This window comes from Sarcophilus harrisii, chromosome 1 (genome assembly GCF_902635505.1).
Source record: "Sarcophilus harrisii chromosome 1, mSarHar1.11, whole genome shotgun sequence".
NCBI classification, from domain to species: domain Eukaryota; kingdom Metazoa; phylum Chordata; class Mammalia; order Dasyuromorphia; family Dasyuridae; genus Sarcophilus; species Sarcophilus harrisii.
This window is the reverse complement of record NC_045426.1, coordinates 185069299-185081539: the sequence shown is the minus strand read 5'-3', so window position 1 is coordinate 185081539 and position 12241 is coordinate 185069299. Positions and strand designations below refer to the sequence as shown.

The following is a 12241-nucleotide window of genomic DNA, read 5'->3' as shown; positions in this document are numbered from 1 at the left end:
TTTTGTAAATATGATTCTTTCCCAGCAAAATTCATTTTTTGTAGTCAACTTGGACAGAATTAATCTATAGCATATCTGTCTTTTTCTACTGTGGGTCTAAAAGTGAGGTCAAGTTCTCTAGTAGGACCTCTTAATCGATAGGAAGTAAAACTAAATCCTCTTCCTTGCTTTTAAAAATATCTTTTTAAACCATCCCTTATCATTAGACAAATATGAGCCTAGTCCACGGGGCACAGGAATTCTGTAATTGAAAACCAAGTCTGATAAAAAATTATCTTCTAATTTATGAATAGAAGAAGTGATGGTGCATTTTTTAAAACTAACTGTGATTAAAAACAAACATAGAAGTAAGGAATCAAGACTGTCTACCCTCAAACTGTTGTTGTTTCTCATCTACAAGCATTCTCCCACCTGAGCAGAAAAAATACATCCACTTAGTCACTTTCTATCATGGTTGATTTAATTCTGTGTATAGAAAATTCTTAATAGCAGAACTACCTTAGATAGATAGATACTTCTATCTTCTAAGAAATAATGCACTGTTCTTAGGCTATTTGACATCTTTGGGGGTTGGATATTTCACAAGGATGAAAATGACTCTTTTCCCAGAATCGATAGAAAATGGTAAAGCAAGGTGCCATTCTGCTCCGAGTTGAGAGTCATACACGATGGCACAAGGCTCAATTTTTTTTCTTTGTAGACAGAGGAACTAACAGGTCTAACCTCTTTTCTTGTGATGTAAGTTCTGCCTTACTGGTCCTTTTCAAATGTGCCAAAGACAATATCACTGCAGTCTTACCTGAGGCATGAAAAGGAGAAAACAGAAACCAGTGGGGTTTTTTCCATAGATTTTTCCAGGCTGTCCTGACCTTGCAATTACTGGCATAGAGGAACTTAGAGCTTCCAAGCCTGAGGGCTAACCTTTAACTAAAATCTGGGTCTGGTTATATCAATGAGTCAGCTTCCTCCACACAGACCTCTCAAGAATCATAGAATTCTTAAATAGGGGTGTCTTTGGCACTGAGACCCTGACTGGCATCAGCTTTTAAGGACCCAAGCAGTCAAGGATATCTAACCACAAATGCTGATAGGCAGACCTTAGGGCAGAATTGGCTGATGAAAAAATTTTACATGTAAGCCCTCAAAAGGGGTGAGACCTGGACAACCTCTGCCCTCTCCCTTCCTTGGGATTTTCCATAAAAGTATAACTATCTTAAAAGTTTAGCTGGATTGTGCCACAATCATTTATTTGCTTATATTTATATACTCTATTCTCAAAAAAAAAAAAAAAAAGAAAGAAAGAAAAGAAATGTAGTAGGTGAGGAGTCATTGTATACCTCTATTTTAAAAATTGACCAAAAGTAAGGAACTAGGTAAAAATGCTACCTCTTGGCTAGCTTCTCAGAGTTTCAAAAATTGGTCATAGGTAAAGGAGATTTAGGCCTTCATTCCAAATTTTATTATGATTGTAAGAAACTACTTGATTTACAAAATTCTCTAAGCTGAATAGCTTAGAACAATTTTGTGGATCCTGTTTAAAAATATGGGACTTCTCAAACAAACAGAAACTGTTCCTTTGGTAGGAGAGAGCTATCAAAAAATCAAAAGGTAACTAATTTTACACAAAAATTGCAATATTATTGCAATATTAATTGAGACAATCTTGCTAATGAGAGACATCCTGGTGTAGTGGACTGAGATCTAGGTTCAGATCCTGCCTCTGAGAAAAATAGACAGTCATAACTTCTCAGTGCCCCAGGCATCTAAGACAAGCTGTCTACACTAGTTATAAGATTTTCTAAACAGCAAGTTACCTTCTCTGGTAAAATCCTGGGTGTGGACCTCCTCCTACTTCTTTCTCCCCCAAATAAATAAATAAATAAACAAATAAATAACCACATCTTGTGAGAAGGAAAGGTTCCCTTTAACAATCTTAAAACTTCAAGTATTATTCATAGAATAGGGTGGAACAAGAAAAAGCATAGGCCCTTCCTCTAAGAAATCTTGCAAAGCAAGACTTGCTTATTTTTGTATAGTCCACAATTCAGGACAATTGGCCTTTGTACACTCCTGGGATGCCTCTCTTCTTTGTAACTGTCCTGTTTCTTTTCCCCCATCCAATCAAATGAAATCATCTGATTAGAAGCACCGGAGCCAGGGCCATAGTGTTCTAATAACCTTCTGTATCTGTACTCATAGGCTGTTGACATACTGGGCTTTTGTTTGGTTGTTTTTTTTGTCCTGGGGCAGTCTTAGTTTGGGAAAGACATGTGGATGCTCCTACACAGCCTTCCTACCAGGAAGTGCTCAAGGTCTGTACTGTAATCTGAATGCCATGACGGTCATTCTTGGCTCAACAATACATTCCACAGACATTTATTAAGCCTCAGAGGCTCTTGGGAGGGGTAGTGGAGTTAGCAAGGTTTGGATAAGACACAGTCCCTACCCTCATGATGTATATAATCTAGAGGGGGTGTAATATATGAAAACATGGGGGCAGCTAGTTGGTGCAATGGTTAGAGTACCAGCCCTGAAGTCAGGAGGACCTGAGTTCAAATGTGACCTCAGATGCTTAATACTTCCTGGGTAAGTCACTTAACCCCAATTGCCTCAGGGGGGAAAACCATATATATATATATATATATAAACATATAATGATAATATTATATGAAAAGTAGAGCTAGGTCAGTCCCATATATTGCTACATATCTAGCTTATTTTTAGGCATGCAATTTTATGATGACACTGTGCATAAAAGGAATAGAGGGAGCAGCAAGTATGAGATGGAAACCCTTCAAGAAGGCTATTGAAACAGTCAAGGCAGGGGTAATGAGTTATCTACTAGCATGGTGCCAGAGAAAGTCAGATGGTAACCAGAGGTGTTGTGGATCCAGAATCAAAAGTATGTGGTAACTAATTAAATTTAAGAAACAAGGGAAAGGGAAGAGTCAAAGATAACTCCATGCTTTCACATTTGGGGAACAGGATTGGTGGTACCATATACAGAAATAATCAAGATAGAAAGACATATATTAGGGGAGAAACACAATTCAGCTTTAGATATCTTGTTTCTAAAGTACTGCCAAATACCTAGGAAGAAATTTGGAATAAGAAATTGAAGACATTGTGGGGCAGAAGAGATGTTTTCATCACTACTGTTGACTAAAAGTAGGTGATTTGAAAGAAGAATGCATGATGTGAGAAGTAAACAGCTGGCTAAAAAGATTATCTAATTATGGGATTTGGGTTTTGGGACCAAGGTTTAAAACATAAAAAAATGAGCGTTCTTGGCAAGGGATAAAAATCCAACAAGATTCAGTAAAAGCACATTTTTCTAGAGTTGTGTGAATTTAATCAAGGAGGTTTTAATCTGAAAAGTGATGGGAAGAGAGAAAATTAATGATATTATTTGTCCAATCTGGTAACAGTGACATCACAAGAAGAAGAATAGCAGAAGAGAAGGACAAAAATTCACTAGAGACAATATCTAAGAAGTGAGCCAGTAATAAAATCCCATGAATTTAGATTGCTATATATAAATGCAATGGATGGTAATAAAATCATACGATCACAGAATCACAGAATTAGAGTTTTAGAGAAACTTGGAAGTCATTTGATCCAATCCCCTCATTTAGAGATGAGGAAAGCAGGGCCTCAAGAAATGATAGGCTCACAGAGGTAGTAAATAGCAGAGCTGGGATTCAAACCTAGTCTGCAAAATTCATCCCTATTTTCATGACAGCATGGGCTGACCAGAAACATTAATACAAGGACATACATTTGACAACTCTCCCTTTTAACTTATCCATATTCCAAATATCTCTATATCAGAAGAAAACCATCATTTTTCTAGTTCTCTTTACAACCTCAAAGTCAGTCTCATCTTTTCTCCCTAGCCCTTTCCTCCTCACCCTATTTAGCCAGTTGCTAAGTCTTTTCAGTTTTATCTTCACAACATCTCTCATATCTAGCATCATTTCCTTCATGATCCAACACCCTCGTTCAAGCCTTCATCATCTCTCTTCTGCATGATTTGCAATAGCTTTCTAATTAGACTCTGTGCTTCTAGTCATTCCCCTATCCAAATTCATCCTCTACTTAGCTGTCAAAATAGTCTTCCTAAATCAGGGTTCTATGTTACTTCCTATTGCCTCTGGGGAGAAAATTTAAACATTTCTATTTGACTTTTAAAACTCTTTCTAACCTGCTCCAGCTTTACCTTTAACAAAAGCTATCCCCAAATGTTTTTTATTCTGAACTTTTATACCAAATAAAGAGGACAAGATGTATTTCCATAAACATTGCATAATATCAAAAGAAGATTTTATATGAATCTGTGAATCTTGATTTCACATCACTTTGTTTTTTTTAAAAGGTATATAATAAATTCTATCTATATCTTTCAAAACTTGCTTGTTTATCATTCCTTCTGAGCTTCCTTCTGTGATTAAAAATGTTTCAGGAACCTTTTTTTTCAAATGTATGGGGGTAACATCACTACTGCTAATCCTTCTTTCCTATTCCCCTCCCTGCCTCTACTCTCTCCAATCAATCAAGAAAAGGAGGAAAAAAAAACTTGTAACACATAAGTCTCCAATTCAACCTTTGCAAATTATTATATATTACTCCCCTTATGCTAACTAAACTGACTGATTTTCTGCTCTCTGAACCCAGTATTCACCTCTCACCTAGGACTATTACAGGATGTCCCCTAAATCTGTTATACGAATCTTTCTTACCTTCATGTCCAAAAATCCTTAGGTTTCTTCATCCCAACTAAGGTACCAAAGGAAGTTTTCCTGATGCCCCCGACTTGTTAAATTGGTCTCCTCATATGATCTTTTTTTTTTTTTTTTTTTTAAGGCAATTGGGGTTAAGTGACTTGCCCAGGGTCACACAGCTAGAAAGTGTTAAGTGTCTGAGGCCAGATTTGAACTCAGATTTTCCTGACTTCAGGGCTGGTACTCTATCCACTAAGCCACCTAGCTGCCCCTTCCTCATATGATCTTGTTCTTAGTTGTGAAAATGCTACTTTGTCTCAGTAGAAAATAAGCTCAGTGACAGTTTAGTTTTGGGGGTTTTGTCTTTACTCAGCACTTAGACTGATGCTTGCATATGTTAAGCAGTAAATATTTGCTACATTGAATCAAATTTACAGGAAGAAATGTTTAATCTGCATTTTCTCCATCACTTTCTTAAGTCTAGACAACCAACAAAACAAAACAAATCCTGTTTTGTAGAATTTGCTTATTTGTGAAATATAAATGCTCATTTGACAAAATATTTAACAATTGACTCTGTCATGCTAATAAGAGCTGACTCTAGCATATTCCAGATTATAGATATCATGGAGACTTGATAGGATGAAATTTATAACTAGACTACGACTCTCAAAATCTATAATTTATTCAAAAGTAACAGGATAAGCATAAGAAGTGGTAGATTGGCATTATACATTTGGACTATGAACTCACGTGAGGAAATTCAAGAAGCAGAGGATGTATATTTGATTTGGAAAAAGGCAATGTAGAAACATTTAAAAAAAATATTGTTTTAGGCCAAGTTCATATTAGTACCAAATACCAAACACCCAAACACAGGGTCAAGATCTAAAGAGATTGTTGAATGGAAGAGACCTAAAAAATAATATTAAAACTCTCTTTTACCAAAAAGAAACACTCTCAGGAGAGATATAAAGGTGTCAATCTCTAGCTCCACTTTGTCTTCTTAGGGACTTATCTAGGTTTATAACAATTTCCAGAAGAATGACCAGTTAAGAAAGATATGAAAAAATCATCCCCTCTTCTTGATGTTGGTTTAATGTATCTTAGTGTATTCAGCCTATTCTAAGTGTCCATGACTCTAGCCCATACATGCATTTATTATCATGAATGGCATGTAGCCTAGTAAGTCACTTAAGTCCCAAGCATTGGACAGAGCTAGCAATATAAGTGTTCTTAAGACTACTTGAATAAGAAAGGAATTAGAGAAAGAGTTTGGGAAATAGATTACCAACATGCTCAGAATTATGATACTCAATTATCTGGCCATCTGCTGGTATTCTCTTTATGCCAAAAGCAGAGCAAGAGCTAACTTTGTGACTTTTCTTAATGATAATTTCATCCTCCAAAAGGTCAAGAAGTGACATAGGAAACTGCTATTCTGGACCTGATGCTGATCAACTTATAATTACTTATTGCTGTTGTTGAAAAGGTAGGAATTTGGAGGCGAGTGTTTATTGTATCATAGAATTCATAATTTAAAATAGTTGAAAAGAGCTTGACATAGTCTAATGTTCACCCTGGTTTTTAGGAATGCTGGTCTCAAAAACTCAGGAAAAGCATAGATAAACCTAACATTTTCCAGGGGAAATCCATAGTTTCAAAGATTAAATTCTTGAGACATAAAAATAAATTATTTTGAGGGGGAAAAAGATGAAACTATATATAATGAGGTCTTTGGATATCATCAATAAAATAAAATTTTCAAATGACATGTGTAATATGAAAGCACGGATAAAAAATGAGAATGAAAACAAAAGAGTGGGAAAAGTAAGTAGAGCATTGAAAGTATGAAAGCTCAAGAGAAGTCAGTAATGAATTCTAAGAGGCAACAAAAAGGATACTATGGACTTTTAAAATTTTGCTGGGGTAAGAAATGTCAAAGAAGGGCCATAATTATTTCTCAGGGTGGGAGGGATGATGATATTAGATAACAATGAGAAGGTTAGACTACCCAGATCTAATTTTATTTCTCTTTCCCCTTCCAAGGAAAATGACTATTCCACAGAGAAAAACAGTCATCTGAAAGAGAAATCCAAGATAAGTAAAGAAATGGTTTGGTTGTTTAGTTGTTTTTCAGTCATGTCTGACTCTTCATGATTCCATTTGGAGTTTTCTTGGCAAAAATACTGGACTGATTTGCTATTGCCTTTTCCAGCTCATTTTACAAATAAGGAAACTTGCCCAGGATCAAACAGCTAGGGATTGTCTGAGCCAAATTTGAACTCGGGAAGATGAATTCTCCTCTGACTCTCCAGGCCCAAAGCTTTATCCACTGTGCCATTGAGCTGTCCCAGGTAGTGCTTAATTGCCATCAATATATTTAAATCATTACTCCAGGAGTCCTCAAACTACCGCCCGCGGGCCAGATGCAGCAGCTGAGGATGTTTATTCCCCTCACCCAGGGCTATGAAGTTTCTTTACTTAAAGGCCCACAAAACAAAGTTTTTGTTTTTACTACAGTCCGGCCCTTCAACAGTCTGAGGGACAGTGAATTGGCCCCCTATTTAAAAAGTCTGAGGATCCCTGATTAGTCCCTGTAAAACTTTTCTCTAGGATATGAAAAGAATTAGGAGATGTGGTTGCCTGACCCACTGTTGGTGATGTCTGAAAAGATCTTGGAGAAGAGGGAAGGTTCTGAAAATGTTCTAGTTTTCAAAAAGCAAGACAGCAGAGCCTAAAACTTATAGAGCAGTGAATTTGACTTTTATTCCTGACACTCTAGAACTCATTTTAATGGAATGATTTGTAAGTTTTTAGAAAGGGAAGTAGCTGTCACTAAAAATCAGCAAGGCCTCCTTAAGAATAGGTCATACCAAACTAACCTCATTTCCCTTTTTTGATGAGATAGTGGCTTTCCTTATGAGAGATCACCAAGCAGAGATTCAGGGGCCACTTGGTGGATATGCTGTAAAACTGTTCATGTTTAGAAAGGAGCTGTAATGCATCTAAGATTTCTTCCAACCCTAATATTCTGTGAGTCAGAATTAGACTATGAGTCAGATTAGGACGGTATACTTAGAGAATTGGAGAATTAATAAAAAAACTTCCAAAAACAATTCACAACTTTGCTAAAGTTGCAGGATGCAAAATAAATCCATATAAATCATCAGCATTTTTATATATTACTAACAAAGTTCAGCAGCAAGAGATACAAAAAGAAATGTTGTTCAAAATAACTGTCTATAGTATAAAATATTTGGAATATTAATATACTTAGGTTTCTGCTAAGAATTTGATAGTCCCTCAATGCAATGTTTATGAATAAGATAAAGAAATGTGGGATGGATAATGCTACAGTTAAATAGATTTTGAACTGGTTGAATGATTGGATCCAAAAAACCACAAATAGGATAACATCATCTTGGAGGGGTATGTCTAGTACAGGGTTTAGTAAATTATGGCCCAAATCTGGCCTGCTATCTGTTTTTGTATGGCTAGTCCTTAAGCTAAAAAAGTTTTATTGTATTTAAAAATGGTAGAGATCTGGATTTTGCCCTCTCTGTGTCATTTGCTGACCCCCTACTCTACTGGAACACTATAAGATTATGATCATGACCCTCTGTGGTTCAATGAGCTTATCAGTTATCTGAATGAAGACATATGTGTTTGTTAACTTTGTAGATACTGTAAACCTTAAAGACATATGTAATATGATGATCAAATCTGATTCCAGAAAAACCTAAAAAAGTGAACCCTGTTAAAACTGATAAAATTTGATAGTAATTAATATAAATTTCTACACAGATTAAAAAATTAAACCAAAATTATAAGATGGGAAAAATGTGATCTAGACAACAAATTCTGGAAATCAAAACCAAAAACACACCTGGGAATTTTAGTTGACTGCAAATTTGACATGAATCAATAGCATTGAAAGAAAAAAACTAGGCATTGACCCACACCTAACACCATATACCAAGATAAGGTCAAAATGAGTTCATGATTTAGACATAAAGAATGACATTATAAGCAAATTAGAAGAACATAGAATAGTTTACCTCTCGGATTTGTGGAGAAGGGAGGAATTTGTGTCCAAAGAAGAACTGGAACTCATAATTGAACACCAGATAGATAATTTTGATTATATTAAGTTAAAAAGTTTTTGTACAAACAAAACTAACACAAGCAAGATCAGAAGAGAAGCAATAAATTGGGAAATCATTTTTATATATAAGAGTTCTGATAGAGGCCTCATTTCTGAAATATATAGAGAAGTAACTGAAATTTATAAGAATTCAAACTATTCTCCATTTTATAAATGGTCAAAAGAAATGAACAGATAATTTTCAGATGAAGAAATTAAAACCATTTCTAATCATATGAGAAGATGCTCTAAATCATTATTGATTAGAGAAATGCAAATTAAGACAACTCTGAGATACCACTATACACCTCTCAGATTGGCTAAGATGACAAGAAAAGATAATGCTGAATGTTGGAGGGGATGTGGGAAAACTGGGACACTGATACATTATTGGTGGAGTTGTGAATGGATCCAGCCATTCTGGAGAGCGATTTGGAACTATGCTCAAAAAGTTATCAAACTGTGCATACCCTTTGAACCAGCGGTGTTACTACTGGGCTTATATCTCCAAAAGATACTAAAGAAGGGAAAGGGACCTGTATTTGCAAGAATGTTTGTGGCAGTCCTCTTTGTAGTGGCCAGAAATTGAAAACAGAGTGGATGCCCATCAATTGGAGAATGGATGAATAAGTTATGGTATATTAATGTTGTGGAATATTATTGTTCTGTAAGAAACGACCAGCAGGAGGATTTGAGAGGCCAGGAGAGACCTACATGAACTGATGCTAAGTGAAATGAGTAGAACCAGGAGATCATTATACATGGCAACAACAGGACTATATGAGGATCAATTCTGATGAATGTGACTCTTTCCAACAATGAGATGACTGATGCCAGGTCCAATGATCTTCTGATTAAGAAAGCCATCTGCACCCAGAGATAGGAATTGAATGCGGATTATAACATAATATTCTCATTCTTTTTGTTGTTCATTTGCATTTGTTTTCTGACTCATTTATTTTCCTTTTTGATCTAATTTTTCTTGTATAGCAAGAGAATTGTATAAATATATTTACATATATTGGATTTAACATATATTTTAACATGTATAACATATATTAGATTGCCATCTAGGGAAGGAGGTGGGGGGAAGAAGGAGAAAATCTGAAACACAAGGATACGCAAAGGTCAATATTGACAAATTATCCATGCATATATTTTGAAAATAAAAAGCTTTAAAGATAAAAAAAATAAATTGGGGTTGAGAATATTTATATTTTATTTTCCTTTCTTTCTTGCTCTTGTTTTCTCTCCTCTACTAGGCCTCTTTACTCCAAATGGGATCACAAAAAGTTGGACTCAACTGAACAACAACGAAAATCTCCCCAAGAGGTACAAGTCTTAATCTGGCATGGAAGATTTGACCTGCTTTATTTCTGACCTAGTCTGGTTTGCCCCTTATTTGGCAATCTGATGGTTGTCCTAGAGAACAACTGCTTCCAGGAATTCACCATATTAATGCAAGCCTTAGAGTGGACATCCAACCAGTAGTCTACTAGAGCTTAGAACTCTTGAGTTCATGATATACACTAGTTTCCCAGGGATTTCAAGCCGTGTTATCATCATGCCCAGACAATAAATGTTTTTACTGATTCTAAACCAAGCCCCTTAATTTTTTGCCTTTTTTTTGCTTAATTTTTGGCTTTGTATAGTCAGTGCTCAGTACTATTCCTGCAGTGTAATGGGTACTTAATAAATGCTTGTTAATTGATTATTTGCCTGGATTTCTGTTCATGACTTTGACTTCAGAATTTATTTAAAAAATTTCTAGTCTGATTAAGCACAGTTACAATGAACCAAAGTGATTGAGAATTTCCCTACAAATATGAACTCAAGTCCACAAACAACTAATGCTGCCACATAATTGGCATTACATTAATAGTAACTCCAATTTCAGGACACGTGAGGTAAACAAATTCAGATGCTTTTTTGTCTTTAAATTTTCTTACTGCTTTAATGAAGCTTGGAAGCTACATATCATCTGAGACCCATGAAGTACAGCATTGTAATTTGTTTGAATCAGCAGACTTTTAACTGTGATTAGAGTATGCTATCTTGTTTGAATTCATCAGAATGGCATGCTTGGGAAGCATGAGTGGCAAGAGAACTTTTAAAAATACATATACTTTTTAGTTCTATCTCCATCAGTACTAAAAACTGTTCTTGTTATTTGATAAATAATATCTAGGATTGGTAACTCTTTATGTATCTAAGCATAATATCCTCTGTATTTCTGTTTACATGATTTCAATATAATTGCCAGTCTCCCTTATGTTCCAAACATATTTATTTAATTTTTTTTCTTTTTAGCCTATCTCCTTTATTGCTCTGCTTGCCTATCCTAGGGTTTCTGGTTTTAATTACAGAAGTTTTGTTTTGCTTTTCCAACATGGAAGGATCACTGAAGTCTATTTGCCTCACTGTTTTTGTAATATCCTACTAGGAACTTAGAGGGAACATTTGTTTCCCAATGAATCTTATCCTTCTGGATTTGCCAAGTACTGAAAGATGGCAAGGTTTCAGGCACTAAATCAGGAGGAATGTAGTATATACCATCCTGGAAATAGTCTGCTCATTATCGGCTTGCTGGGACACAGCAGAAAGAGATCAGGCACCTTTTCTTTTTGGATCATTTGAAAATGGGATACCTAGATAAAAGTTTAACATGTTAAGACTGCACAGTTAGTAATCTTGCCATTACTCTAGGCATAACTCAAATTCCTACCAGAGGGATGTGTCTGGCCCCTACCAATTGAAAGATGTAGAGATCATGGAAATGGTTCAGAGACGATTAGCATTTATATGTGACTTTGTCTTAGCTCACAGGGTCTTTGTTAAAAAAAAGAAGTTGGGGGGGGGTAAGTGGGAGGATAGATAGAACATCAAGCTTTCTTATTACCATCTGTTTTTCTATAAATTCCATGGAGGAAGGTGCCTGTGTCTTATCTAAACTTTGTATCTTCCCCAGCAACTCCTGGGAAGCTGTGAACTCAGCATGGCACTTAGTAAATGTTTGCTAAATTGAATTTTCCTTTGTTATTCATAATATTTTTTTAAATAAAACTAAAACAAAAATCTGAAAAGGATTGTATATGAAACTGTCTTCTGTTTTGAAGTAGTTTAGAGAAGAAGGGGCATTCCTGATCAGAAGCAACAGGTGGTAACCCTGGAAAGGGAAGCAGGAGAATGAGTCTAACTTATAAACAAAAAAATTTGTGACATACCACCTGCCTGTAAACATGTGTATCCACAACTCCACAACTAAGGTAAATCTTCATTTTTTACAATTATAATTGCAGATTTTTATTGCTTACTATATGTGAACATGTGGTCTTCACAGTTTTTGCATTATAAGTTTAAAGTTCTTTTAAGA

At 35.5% G+C, this 12241-nt stretch overlaps 1 protein-coding gene and 1 long non-coding RNA gene across 2 annotated transcripts in view; one reads left to right on the top strand and one right to left on the bottom strand.

Moving 5' to 3' along the window:
* Positions 1–12241, bottom strand: part of ADGRV1 (adhesion G protein-coupled receptor V1) — a 668591-nt gene that overhangs the window by 70033 nt on the left and 586317 nt on the right. The gene's annotated exons all lie outside the window — the stretch shown is intronic.
* Positions 2384–10580, top strand: LOC105749312. The gene is made up of 5 exons (XR_004234040.1): positions 2384–2586; positions 6134–6213; positions 6771–6836; positions 6940–7078; positions 10131–10580. It is a non-coding gene; the product is annotated as an uncharacterized LOC105749312 (long non-coding RNA).